The sequence below is a fragment of the Juglans microcarpa x Juglans regia genome, chromosome 7S, assembly GCF_004785595.1.
Source record: "Juglans microcarpa x Juglans regia isolate MS1-56 chromosome 7S, Jm3101_v1.0, whole genome shotgun sequence".
NCBI lineage: Eukaryota > Viridiplantae > Streptophyta > Magnoliopsida > Fagales > Juglandaceae > Juglans > Juglans microcarpa x Juglans regia.
The window spans coordinates 15,638,907-15,651,107 of record NC_054607.1 but is presented as its reverse complement, the minus strand read 5'-3'; the positions used below and the strand labels follow the sequence as shown (position 1 = coordinate 15,651,107).

At 36.8% G+C, this 12,201-nt stretch overlaps 1 pseudogene; it reads right to left on the bottom strand.

Annotated features, from left to right (window-relative positions):
* Positions 1–4,419: 4,419 nt before the first annotated feature.
* Positions 4,420–9,200, bottom strand: LOC121241060 (annotated as a pseudogene).
* Between the last annotated feature and the right edge of the window lie 3,001 nt (positions 9,201–12,201).

Below are 12,201 nucleotides of genomic sequence, written 5' to 3'. Positions count from 1 at the left end.
CTTCTTCTATCCACACTCTCTCCTCAGAAAAAGCAAAAAGCTAATTTTGCAAGCTTATTTGCTAAAATGTTTGCTTCCCTGTACATAAACCTAACACTACAATCTAAATTCCCATCAAGGATCCTTTGAGTGTCCTCTATGAGAACCCCATAATCTGCCCACACTTCTTCACCATTGTTTAATGCCTTCACCTCAAGCTAAGAATCCCCTTTCAGCACCACCTTTGATAGTCCCAGCTCTAAACATAAAACTACTGCTCTTCTTAAGGCCAGGGCTTCTGCTACAATTGACTTCGTTTGATAATCAATAGTTGAACACAAGCATGCCAACATATCACCCTTTGAGTCCCTGATAATAACTCCAATACCCACTCTCTTGGCCTGAGAATCCATAGCAGCATCCCAATTTGCTTTTTATCCCCCCTCGACTGGTTTTTTCCATTCAGCCTTTTTGCTGTTCATACCTCTGTTGTTCAAGCATTTTTGTTGGTATTGTTGAGCTGCATTAAAATCATCTATAGCCTGTTTAGCTACTTTTAGGACACTTCTGGGATCATCAAACTGCTTCTCTAACAATAGTTGGTTTCTTCTCAACCAGAATTTCCTCATGGTGTAGGCCACCAATTCTACTTCCTCCACTGTCAAGTACAGGCGTTCATTCTTCTCCATAACTCTAAAAATTCAACTTTTGAACTGCTACATTTCTGCACAGGACTACGTAGTACCCTCTTCTGCCCATACATCTGGGAATCCTCTTCTACATAGGTTCTTGTTCTTTCTGTTGGTGTTTAGTTTATTTTGCATTAGAATTTCTGTGTTCTATAGTTTCTTGTGCTTCAAAGTATCACAAGATGTGCATCTTAATTTGCAAAATACTTCTACTATTAGGAATTAGCTTTGCAGTCTTAATTGTTCTCTTGAAGAGGATTGGAAAGTACTGCACGAAGATCAAAATCCCCCGAAATTCTTATGGAAGCAAAACATTTAGCTAGGTTTGGATACCAAAACTATCTCAACTCATCTTATCTCATCATTATAATTTTCATAATTTTTCACATAAAATATAATAAATAATTCAACTTTTTCAAATCTCAAAACAAGAATAATATTAAAAAAATATTTTAATAATATTTTATTCAATTTTCAACTTTCATCTAAAACCATCTCATCTCATCTCACTATCCAAACCCCACCAGCCATATTAATTTGTTTTTAATTTTCGGAACTAGTGGTTTTCTTTTCTTTTCTCCCCAATTGAGAATAATTGGAATTGATTCTATGCCAAGTACGTGTTATTTTGCTTGAGCAGTTGGCAGACATGGTATTGTTGTAATGTCTATGAAAATGAGGGAAAATCAACAATTTTGAGTGCAAGTTGCCAGAGTATCTTATAGTTACTCAGTTGGGTTCCTAGAGAAGCAAAAAATAAAATAAATCAGCATTTGTTGTGCAGTGGATATTCCTGTATTTGGTACTTTGAGCTTATGAAGTACTTGCCATGCTGACCTAACTCTTCACTCCAATGGAAAATTTTATGTTGATTCTTTCCTCTCTCTTTTATTTTTTATTTATTTTTTATTCTTGGTTCAAAGGGTTTACCTTTCTTTTGTCACCGTTATATGTTTTTGTTTTGGCATCTCTCATTTTCTCTTAATTTTTCTTTGGCCAAGCAGAAGATAAATAAATGTTTTATAGTAGGAATAAGGCCTCGATTGGATTGAAGAATGCTCTCATCTCATCTAATCTCATCTCAACATCTAAACACACTACAACATAACAGATTTTTTCCGTCGACCAAAAGTCGCCGCAATAACTAATAAAAGTGTGGCTATTGCGATAAAGCCACGATTTTTTCCTCGCAAGTTACACACCAGAAATTAGGCGTGACACTAGATGGGTTTTTCACCGCAATGGCACCGCCGAATAATTGACCCCTATTACCATTGATTTACACGCCATGAAAGATACCCTCAATTGCTGTCGCAAATGTGGACCTCGACACAATGTTCTTCGCCGCAAAATCACTCGTAATAGCTGCGACTATCTTGTTCATCGGAAAAACCCAAATCGTATCGGCGAGTTCAGATCTGCCAGTGAAGTTAGATGCAGTTTTTGCACCGCCGAATAAAATTAGTGGTATGTGATGCAATAACCCATTTCCGGCATTTTGAGAAATCACAAATTCAACCTCGTTGGGGTATTGCCTGGGTTTTTTCGGCATTTTGATAAATTAATTTCACGGCGATTTTTTTTTTCCGCCGTAGCTGATTTCGCCCTCATTCATCAAATTTGGGAAACCAATTATGGTGATTGATTAGTAGCAGAGCTAGGGCTGGATGGAATCTTACAAATCAATTTGGCACCATAAAGATGCAAGGTTTGTCACTTTTTTGAACTAATTGGTCCTTATTTCTCACTTTTTAATCTCTGATCCATTGGGTTTGTGTATACGTCTGATCAATTTGGTCATGGTTTTGTATGACTGCATCCAGTTTTGCACATGATCATACAATTTTTACACACAAATCAATTAACGTCATGTGTATATATATATATATATATATATATATATATATATATATATATATATATTTAGAGTACTCACATATATATATCTATATATATTATCATTCCACGCAATGGCATATTTTGTGTGTGTAATATTAATGATGGAAAATAACCTTGTGCAATTGAAGACTTTACACACTAGATATAAACTGAAAGTAGTATTTGTCATTGAAGGAAGCCAAAAATGGCTCTTTCAAATATGAGTTTATAATTTAGTTTAACAGTCCCACAAATTTAGAAAATACTTAGATTTTCAACATGCCAACAATACTACGTTCTGATCTACATGTACATGTACGTACTCGCATAGAGAAAATCTTGTCCATTTGAATGGGAGTTGTTTGGGGTCTTGGTTAGCACAACCAAATAAGCATTGCCCTTAGATTCTGAATTGACCTGTTGCAATACACAAGAATGGCATAAAATCAGACCATAGCATGCATGATGGGCATAACCACCAACATAGAATATAATCAAAATAAGTTATCAAAGTCCAAGTTTCATTGCATCCTGCATCATGAAGTACAAAAAATGGCTAACAAGTACAAAAATGATTACATTTCTCCTTCACCCTAAAAAAGGCTAAAAAAATGCATCAAACATCCACCTAAAAAAGCATGGCTTATTTCTCCTGTTTTAGCTGGTGGAATTTATTTGTGGTTTATATTCAAATGTTGAGCCAATTGATTTACTGCGTGTCAGTAATATAGAAGCTGAAAATTCGGTACCATGCTAATCCATATTGTGATGTAATTTGACTCCTCATGTTTTTGTACCTTACTGTTCACTGGACCATGAACAACATCTCCAGTACCACCTCCTATGAAATTCCATTTCAGTTCCATATCTGTATCCAAGCACTTTACAATAACACTGTGAGGATATAGCAGCAGTAAATTTCTCATTATTTCAACTATATTGTCATACAATTAGCCATCATCTATATTCCATATGTTTTGCTCTATAGCACTATATTCTAGTTTGATAAAAAAGCCTTCTCAGCAAATCATATCATTTAAGCAAAACAACCAACTGTGCACTTACTTAAACTAAAATTATCGCTGCCCAATTTAGCTACCACCCATAGATCCAAAAATCTCATTATTAAACTAATATGAGTCATATTTAATAGCATGCCATTTCATGGTAAACCCAAAAATTAAATACAGTCAAGATATGTCTCACTTGTTTTGATATGAACTCCACCAACAATTGTGATGAAACCCGATAACAATGATGGCTTGGAACCCCAAGATCGTATTGACAAGATTTGTTGAGCCTTGACCAGTCACCCAACTAGATGAAAACCAAGACTACGAAGGATTGAAAACGCCACACCAAGAAATCAGAATCAAGGTGATAAGTTTGGAGCTTGAACGCCACAAGATTAACTTGATAAGTTCAAAGAGTTCTTTGAAGAACCAAGAGGAACACAAGACCTCACAAAGACAAATATGCTTCTGAAATTTCAAATCTGATATTAAAACTCAAAATAACCCCTCTATATACTTGGAACAACCCTCCAAGAATAGGAAAAGTCATAACTACAGCTTTAAAAGCAACACAAATATTAACATAACAAGTCCCACGATTTTTAGGCCTCTTGGACTTCTAGAGGCAGCCAGAAATGACTAAATGACTAAATTCAATGTATTTCAGGTACCCAGGCAAGACCAAGTTCATTCACCTATTTAATATTCTTGAAACTTAACAAATTCACGTCCTTTAATGGACAGACCATTCATCATATTTCTACGTGCTAATTAGCCTCTTCAATTGCCTTGATGACATGGACTAAGTCTTGAATATTATTTTAGCCCATCTTGGTCTTTTTAGAATCAGCCCAATTCTCTTAGATTAGCCCATTTAGTGCTTCCTTGAAACGTTTGGCTCTAAGTCTTGTAATTGGACCACTAGGAAGTGACAAAGGGTCTTGTGCAAATTCAGCTCCATTCCCACTTGTATGATCAGCATGTCCAGCTTCTTGGTTTGCATCATTCTCCCCCTCTTGAGAAGGATTTGTCCTCAAATCATCACCTACATCAAAAGGAGACAAATCAGCAACATTAAAGCTTGCACTGACACCATACTCACCTGGTAAGTCAAGCTTGTAGGCATTATCATTGATGCGTTCTACTACTTGAAATGGCCCGTCACCCCAAGGTAGGAGTTTTGAACACCGCTTCTCTGGAAAACGGTCCTTCCTTAAGTGCAACCAAACCCAATCTCCTAGTTGAAACACTACCTTCTTGCGTCCCTTGTTGGCTTGATGCACATATTGTTTAGTCCTCCTTTCAATGTTCAGCCTTGCCTTTTCATGAATCATCTTTACAAATTCTGCCTTCTTTTTGCCATCTAAGTTCACACGTTCACTCAAAGGTAAAGAAGTTAAATCCAAAGGTGACAATGGGTTAAAGCATAAACAATTTCAAATGGTGAAAACTTAGTTGCAGAATGTATACTTCTATTGTAAGCAAATTCAACATGTGGCAAACAATCTTCCCATGCTTTCAAGTTCTTTTTAATGATAGCACGCAACAAAGACGACAAAGTTCTATTTACTACTTCAGTTTGGCCATCCGTTTGTGGATGACAAGTAGTAGAAAACAACAACTTAGTTCCCAGCTTTCCCCACAAAGTTTTCCAAAAGTAACTCAAAAACTTTGCATCCCTATCAGAAACAATGGTCTTAGGCATACCATGTAACCTAACAATTTCTTTGAAGAACAAATCAGCTATATGTGATGCATCATCAGTTTTATGACATGCAATGAAGTGTGCCATCTTGGAAAATCTATCTACCACCACAAAAACTGAATCTCTCCCCCTCTTAGTCCTAGGTAAACCTAAAACAAAATCCATAGAAATATCAGTTCAAGGTTCACTAGGTATTGGCAAAGGGGTGTACAAACCATGGGGTTTCAACTTAGACTTAGCCTGTTTACACGTGATACACTTCTCACAAATTCTTTCCACATCACGTTTCATATGAGGCCAAAAAAAATGTTCATGCAAAATTCCTAAAGTCTTAGCTACACCAAAATGACCCATCAAACCACCACCATGAGCTTCTCTCACAAGCAATTCGTGCAAAGAACATATTGGCAAACACAGTTTATTTTCCCGAAACAAAAATCCATCATACCTATAAAACTTACGAAACGCCATTTTTTTCACATGCATTGAACACATCACCAAAATCAGAATCTTGAGCATACAATTCCTTAATGCATTCAAAGCCAAGCATTTTTGTATCTAAAATGGAAAGTAAGGCATACCTTCGGGACAATGCATCAGCCACCACATTTTCCTTACCTTGCTTATATCTGATCACATACGGAAATGTTTCAATGAATTCCACCCACTTGGCATGGCGTTTGTTCAACCTTTGCTATCCTTTCAAATGCTTCAAAGACTCATGATCTGTGTGAATCACAAACTCCTTTGGCCATAGATAGTGTTACCAATTTTCCAAAGCCCTCACCAAGGCATACATCTCCTTATCATAAGTAGGGTAATTTAGGGCTGCCCCACTCAACTTTTCACTGAAATAAGCAATTGGACGGCCTTCTTGCATCAAAATAGCTCCAATACCTATGCCTGAAGCATCACACTCAATTTCAAAAGTTTTAGCAAAGTTAGGTAAAACAAGCAAAGGCGCATTAGTTAACTTTTCTTTGATCAGACTAAATGCCTTTTCTTGTTCTTTTCCCCACTTAAACGGCACATTTTTCTTGATGACTTCAGTAAGAGGGGCGGCTAAGCTACTAAAATCACGCACAAACCGTCTATAGAAGCTAGCTAAGCCGTGGAAACTCCTCACTTGGCTAACTGTTGTAGGCGTTGACCACTCTTGGATTGCCTTCACCTTTTCCTCATCCACCTCAATTCCTCTATTACTAACAACAAAACCAAGAAACACGAGCTTATCCGTGCAAAAGGTGCACTTTTTGAGGTTAGCAAACAACCTTTCTTTCCTTAGAATTTCCAAAACAGATTTCAAATGCATTACATGTTCTTCCAAATTTTTGCTATAGATCAGGATATCATCAAAATACACAACTACAAATCTGCCAAAAAATGCTCGCAAAACATGGTTCATCAAACGCATAAATGTGCTCGGAGCATTAGTTAAACCGAAAGGCATCACTAACCACTCATACAAACCATATTTAGTCTTAAAAGCAGTTTTCCATTCGTCACCTTCTTTCATCCTAATCTGATGATATCCACTCTTAAGATCAATTTTTGTAAAGACACAAGAACCATGCAATTCATCCAGCATATCATCTAGTCTAGGAATGGGATGACGATACTTTACCGTTATGTTGTTGATGGCTCGGCAGTCAACACACATCCTCCATGTTCCATCCTTCTTAGGAACTAGCAGCACCGGAACCGCACAAGGACTCATACTTTCACGGACAAACCCCTTCTCCAATAATTCACTTACTTGCCTCTGAAGTTCCTTGGTCTCCTCGGGATTACTCCTATAAGCAGGTCGGTTTGGGATTGATGCACCAGGTATGAAATCAATTTGATGTTCAATCCCTCGGATTGGAGGTAAACCATAAGGTACCTCTTCAGGAAGGACATCTTCAAACTCCTGCAAAAGAGAAACAATATTGCTCGGCAAAGCACCGACGAGATCATTAGTACATAAAAGAGCCTCCTTGTACATGAGTACAATAAGGGGCTGGTGTGAAAATAATGCTCTCTTGATCTCACTTTTTTTTGCAATGTAATTGAATTTTTCCTCTCTTGGTCTCACTATAGCCAAAATCCTCTCTCTTTCTTTTTCACTCTGATAAATGTTTTTCTCTCCTTTTTTTTGAAAGTCTTTTTTTTTTCAGTTTCGGCCTTCCTTTCCTTTTCCTTTTTTTTTTTCATTCGAACTTTGTAACTTTAATTGGTCCTCCCTGACCTGTTTTGGAGTTAATGGCACAAGAGTAATAGGTTGCCTATTAAGAGTGAAGGAATACTTATTTGTGAATCCATCATGCATAACCCTCAGATCATACTGCCATGGTCTTCCCAACAGTAAATGGAATGCGTGCATAGGAACCACATCACAAAGCACCTCATCCTCATATTTGCCAATGGATAATGCCACCAACACTTGTCTTGTCACCTTGATTTCCCCACATTCATTCAACCACTGAAGCCGGTAAGGTTGAGGATGTTTCAAGGTAGTTAAAGCCAATTTCTCCACCAAATAAGTGCTGGCTATATTTGTGCAACTCCCACCATCGATAATGACACTGCAAATTTTGTTATTTACAAAGCACCGAGTATGAAACAAGTTCTCCTTTTGGTTACTTTCTTCCTCCTTTACCTGCACATTGAGAACTCGCCTTGCAACCAATAAATCTCCAACCACAGCATTTTGCTCATTGTCAGCATCCTCCATAGATGGCATATCATCATTATCTACTTCTTCCTCATTTTCTGACTCAAGCTCTCCTTGGGCATTTATCACCATCACTCTCTTGTTTACACACTGGCTGGCTATATGTCCACGCCCCTGACATTTAAAGCACTTAATATCACGTGTGTTAGAACTTGAAGTCTCGATTGTACCTGAAGTAGTGGCGGTCTTTAAGTTGGCATTCTTAGAGGATTCAAATTTTGGCTGATTTTGTTGCTGCTCGTCCCTTTTTGGAGTTGTCTTCCACGAGCTGGTTGTAGCCATAGGCAGTCCCCTCCTAGCCAACCCCTTTCGTTTGAATTGTTCCTCCACCTTTATGGCTTGATGCACCATATCCGTCAACTCAACATAGTGCTGCATCTTGACTATATCCGCAATCTCACGATTTAAACCGTGCAAAAACCTAGCCATGGTGGCTTCCCAGTCCTCTTCTACATTAGCCCGGATCATAGCTACCTCCATCTCCTTGTAATACTCATCCACACTCTTAGATCCTTGAATTAACCTCTGTAATTTTTGATACAATCCCCTATAATAGTGGCTGGGTACAAAACGCTTCCTCATAAGCATTTTCATTTCCTCCCAAGTGTCCACGGGTGGCTCTCTATTCCTCCTCCTATTAATCAGTAATTGATCCCACCACACAATGGCATAATCGGTAAATTCAATTGCAGCCAACTTAACCTTCTTTATCTCTGAGTAGTTGTGACAATCAAAAACCATCTCCATTTTAGTTTCCCACTCCAGATAAACTTCAGGATCATTTTTACCTTGAAAAGATGGGATTTTAATCTTTATATTTCCTAAATCGTTATCCCTCCTAGGCCTACCCATCCTAGCTTCTCTATTTCTATACCCACGCTCAATCCTGCCTCGGTTCAAATATTGCTCATCAAACTCCTCCGACTCCGCCTCTCCATCAACATTCCGCCACGGACCACGCCCACCATGCTGCCTATTGTGGATGTCATGTTGCTGGCCCCTAGGAGTTTCCGCTTCTACCCTGTCCAACCTTTCGTGAATAGGTTCTAATTCAGCCCTCAACATACGCCTCATCTCCCCTAACATCGCTTGCATTTGGAGGTTTGGAACTGGAGGTTGTCGAAATTCTTCGGTTGTGTCTTCTTCTTGATTATTAGACATGTTTTAAAATCTGCAAACAAAGTTAGAATCCTCACAAGCACTCCCTCACGTGTTTCACTCAAGAATTGATAAACTTGCACTCGTGTTTTCACTCTAAAAAGCTTTTACCCTCATATGAAGGTGGGCGAGAGAAGAGAGTCTCATCAACATTTTCTGTATTTTTCAAGAACGTGCGTCCCATAGGCGCACAAGGGGGCTAGGATCGATGTGGGCGAGAGTTTAAAAGAGCTCAATAGTATGTTTTGAATAACTGCACAGAGATTGATCATTACTTGAGGTTAGTGATGATCATCATCAAAATCAATATTATCTTTAAGTTTATGTATATAATATAGTATAACTTCATACAAATTAAACATTCACATTCACATGCACAGCAAACATATACAACTACTTTGCTCGAATGGTGTAACTGATGTAGAAAAGACGCATGAAGAGGAATTTACCTCGTGGTTTGAATATATAGTATTACTGTTAAGCCCAATTTTATAATACGAATTTCATACAACTAAATTCTATTTTTTTTTTCTATATAATAATATTTATTGATATAGGTCGCATTGAAATATGGTGAAAACTCAGAAGAAATCTCACCAGAACTGTATACTCTAGCATGTGGTTCATCCATGGGGGCCATCCAGTACTCAAGATGTTTGGTGCGTGGATATAGATTTCACACAACTGATAGAGAACGACATAGGAAAGCTCAAAATTGTGGGGTTGTAGTCTAAGAAAGTCATGGAGATGATAACATTGACTTCTATGGAATTGTGGAAGATATAATAGCGTTAAAGTATATGGGAGATATATAGTCTGGTTGTTTAAATGTAATTGGTGGGATGTCTCAGATCCTAGGTTGGGTGCGTAACGATGATTATTTTGTGAGTGTCAATATATCTCGCACATGGTATGAGGACGATCATTTCGTTCTTGCTTGCCAACCGAATCAAGTTTTTTATTTAGATTATCTGGAGTACGGAAACCCATGGCGGGTAGTAGAGAAGTTTGCACCAAGAAATGTATATGATTACATTCCAGAGGCAGATGAACCACATGAAGAAATTGATAGTCCAACAAATGAAGAAGCATATCAAGAAAATGAAGTCGGCATCAATATATTTATTGATCTAAGCTAATATGATATGGTCTTATTTCGTAGAGAAGATGTTCAACCTGAAGTAATTGAGGGTGAAATATCGGAAGAGATGAATCAACTGAAGTGTCTAGTGGGGATGATGACGACTGGTCCGGCAAAACGGATAGTAAATGAATTTCAAATATGAATTTTTGTAAGTAATATTAACATATAAAAGTTATGATAACGTTTGTTTGAATAATAATTTGTTACAATTTCAAATAGATATGCCTCCCAAACACAAAGCAACACGTGTGCCCCCATTCATTACTAACTCTCCGTATGGTTCACCTGTCATGAATAGTGAGCTAACATCACCAGGTCCAGAACAAGATATTTTATCAAATTAAATATCATATTTTATGCTCAATTTAAGTAATATATCTATAAAATAAATTAATTTAATTAAAAATTTATGCTTTAATTACTATATATATAGCTATTGTAAGCAAGCACCGAGATAGAGGCACTACGAGGGGTGTTTGCATAGAGAAAGTAAGGAAAGTTGGTAAAATCAAAGTTGATATTCCTGATTATCATACCGGTGGCTCCGGAGATTCGGCAGCGTGGTTTGCTTCTTATATTGGTACACTTATTCGCACGTATGCACTGATTACTACATCCTCTTAGTCTAAAGTTTTCCAAGATGTGAAAGACCACATAAAAAATCGTTGTTTGATAATAAACTACATCTCAAGCAACTAAGTATATAACATGTTACTTTTAAGTTACTTTGTATTTATACTAATTGTTTATAATTTTTGAAATGATGAGTTTGAGCTTAATTTTGGCCGAAGAGAGGATTGATTAACGGTTGAGGAACTGATGTCAAATGCATTTCAGAGGTAGAAAGGTCGATGTCATGCATATTATAAGAAGTTTAGTACTACAATAGAGGTGCGCCAAAATCCATTCCAAGCAATTCCACCAAACGAATGGGAAAAGTCTGTAATATGTTTAAAGATCCTGCTTATCAAGTAATATCGCTGCTATCTTTTTTTAATAGTATATCACAGATGTATTAAACATATAGACTAATTTTTTTTTTTTAGTAACGGAGTACTGTGAACAAAGCAAATAGATCAAATTTGAAGATAAATCATCATGCAGGTTCTCGATATTTTCATCGTTTGTCTAACAAAATGGTAAGTTATTTTAGTGCCCGTAAAATATTAATATATAATATACATTTTCTGATTTAAGTTCTAATATAAATTTTCCTTTTGTAGAAAAAAGAAAGTCTCGCTGACTATAATTTCACCCAATTGTATGCTAAAATACATAAAAATCGTGATGGTGTTTGGGCCAGTCCAGAAGCAGAGGCAAATTATGTAAGTTTAAGTTTTTTTAATTCCATTGTCACATAATATTTTTGTTACTTATACTAACTTTAATGTTTTTGTTTTTGTAGGACAAGATGATATCTCTTAAAGAAACTGCTGCGGATCCATATGATGCATCATTTGTCAAAGATGCTTAGATCCTTTCTCAAGTTCTTGGATCACATTCTGGATATTTGAGGGGCTTAAGATATTGTGTAAAACCATCCTCACTATCATCATCCTATTCTCGAGTCAGATCGAATGACGACAAAACTAAGGAATTGGAGGAAGCAGTACTTGAGATAGAACAATTGAGGTCTAAGGAAAAATAGTTGCTGGCCTGATTAGATCAAGCAATGGATTTGGAGGCGAGATTAGAAGAGAGGATGCAGTTGAATAACCAAAAAATGTTTGAACAATTCCTGTCAATGATAGTCCAAAACTCTATATCACCATCATAGTTTTCAAATTTATCTTTTCTTTCATTACATTTATATTATGATGGTCCAAAACATTTGAACAATTGATGTTTAAATTACAAATTGTATAATATTAGTATGATATTTTTAATTAAATTCTAATATGTATGATTAATACAGTTCAAAC